Genomic DNA, 2,211 nt, shown 5'->3' with positions numbered 1-2,211 from the left:
ATATATATTTCATATATATATATATGATATATATACACACATATGCAAACACACACACACATATAGACTTTTTAAATGCCTTAACTTTAGGCACTCAAATGTAGTCTATGAAGCAAGCATATACACTTATCTAAATGTTGTTATTGATATGGAAATGTTACTATCTATGGAATTCTTTTTTTTTAAATTTTTTTCCAATGTTTATTTATTTTTGAGAGACAGAGAAAGAGTGTGAGTGGGGGAGGGGCAGAGAGAGAAGGAGACACAGAATCTGAAGCAGGATGCAGGCTCTGAGGTGTCAGCACAGAGCCCGATGTGGGGTTTGAGCTCACGAACCATGAGCTCATGACCTGAGCCGAAGTCGGACACCCAACTGACTGACACACCCAGGCGCCCCTCTATGGAATTCTTTTGGAATAAAAACTATCTATCCCACCCATGAACCTCCGCCACCAAATTCTCTTTTCCTGAAACAGCCAATGTTATCAGTTTTTATGTACCTTTCAGAAATATTTTATAAAAAGAAGTGAATATATGTATGTATGTGTATGCATAAGACATACATAACTGTACATACATATAGACATATGTGTATATATGTATAAACATATATATATATTCCTTTCATTTTGTTACCTCAAAGGAGATGATGAAATACTTACCCTCTTCAGTTAATAATATTGTAGAGCTCATTTTTTATCAATACATAATGTTCTTCATTTATTTTTTGTGGATGTGTGGTATTAAATTGTATGGGTCTATCTAATTTGTTTCATCAGGGCTCTATTGACAGACATTTAATATTTCACTTAAGTTGTTTTCAATATTTGCTATTAAAAGCAACGCTGCAGTGAATGACTTTGAACATACATCATTTCACACATTTGGCTATATTTGCAGGGAATCATTCCCAGGAGAGAAATAAGGAGGTCAAAAGGTATGTGCACTTGTAATTTTATTAGGAACTATTTTCTACTTTGCTGTGTGTGTGTGTATGTGTGTGTGAGAATAAGCGATGTATATACAAGGACCAATGATTTACCCAAATGGAAGTTGGGGAAAGTAAGTCTCCCACATACCTATTTCCCACAGTCACTGAATCCCCCAGAAGAAACCATTGTGACCAGTGTCTTGTGTAAGTTTCCAAATAATATTCTATGCAGATATGTATCTATAATATAAAAACAATCATATATGTATATATAGGAGAATTATGACAATTTGACAGATATGCACTTTTCTTCTGTTATTTTGTGGGGATCAGAAGACTCTTGCCAAGAGAGGTTTTTGTTTTTGTTTTTGTTTTTTAAAGTCACAGATTGTTAATCTTTCTACAAGGAGATTAGGAGGGGAAAAAAAATGAAGAACCCACTGGTAGCAGTAGGAAGCAAGAGCCTTCTAGGGTCTGGCATTTGATGAGATAGATATTCAGTTATTGTGCATTTCCGTTGATTTTACATGGCGGAACATATGGCAGAGATTTGGGAACATGCATGCCTGAAACCAGGTTACTGTTACGCTCCCTAACTATGTTGCTTGCAGGGCTGTTGTTCCCACAGTAGTTGGCTGTGCCCACGAAAAATGGGGTGCTGGTCTGTTCCCACAGATTGTTATCCTACTCCTCATGGTAAGGCGGGCACTGCCATGTGTTCTCAGCCAGAGTCTCTTGTCCAAGGTTCCTGGTTTGGTTGACAACATCCTCCTGTTCAATACAACTTTTATCATCACAGTTTGAGATATGGTGGCCGATTTCAGCCTGAGCAACAAGCATTGAAGGGAGAAGTGGCCAATTTGTTTGCGACATCGGGTTATTTCTTTCTGCACTTGATAAGATGATAAGGAAACCTGCAGGCCCTGATCTGGTGGTTTTTGTCATAGGGACATTGTAATAGCTTTTCAGGGTCCAGGCAATCGATGTAAGTTTCTTCCATGTTGGAAATGGAGGAGCTAAATCCAAGTGCTTTTCCCTAGAACTAGACTGCGATGAAATGGACAAATTACATGAAGCAGTCAAGTTTGGGGGCTGAATGTATCTCCTAAAGCAACTGGTTAAACACTTAACAGAGCTGAGGTATCCGTAAAACAATTGTTTTTCTTCCTCCGTGGAGACGCGCTCTTCTTAACAGTCGCTTTCTCCCCACACTGGTGCCCCTGCTTCTGGCTTCAGACATTAAGGGGCGGAGACACCCCACTTCCTGCGACGCTGGTCTT

General features: G+C 38.9%; 1 pseudogene; it reads right to left on the bottom strand.

Annotated features, from left to right (window-relative positions):
* Positions 1-1,432: 1,432 nt before the first annotated feature.
* LOC115517960 lies at positions 1,433-1,952 on the bottom strand (annotated as a pseudogene).
* Positions 1,953-2,211: the final 259 nt, after the last annotated feature.

Source organism: Lynx canadensis, chromosome B4 (genome assembly GCF_007474595.2).
Source record: "Lynx canadensis isolate LIC74 chromosome B4, mLynCan4.pri.v2, whole genome shotgun sequence".
Classification (NCBI taxonomy): Eukaryota; Metazoa; Chordata; class Mammalia; order Carnivora; family Felidae; genus Lynx; species Lynx canadensis.
Note: the sequence above shows the minus strand (reverse complement) of the source record. Positions and strands in the feature narration are given on the sequence as shown.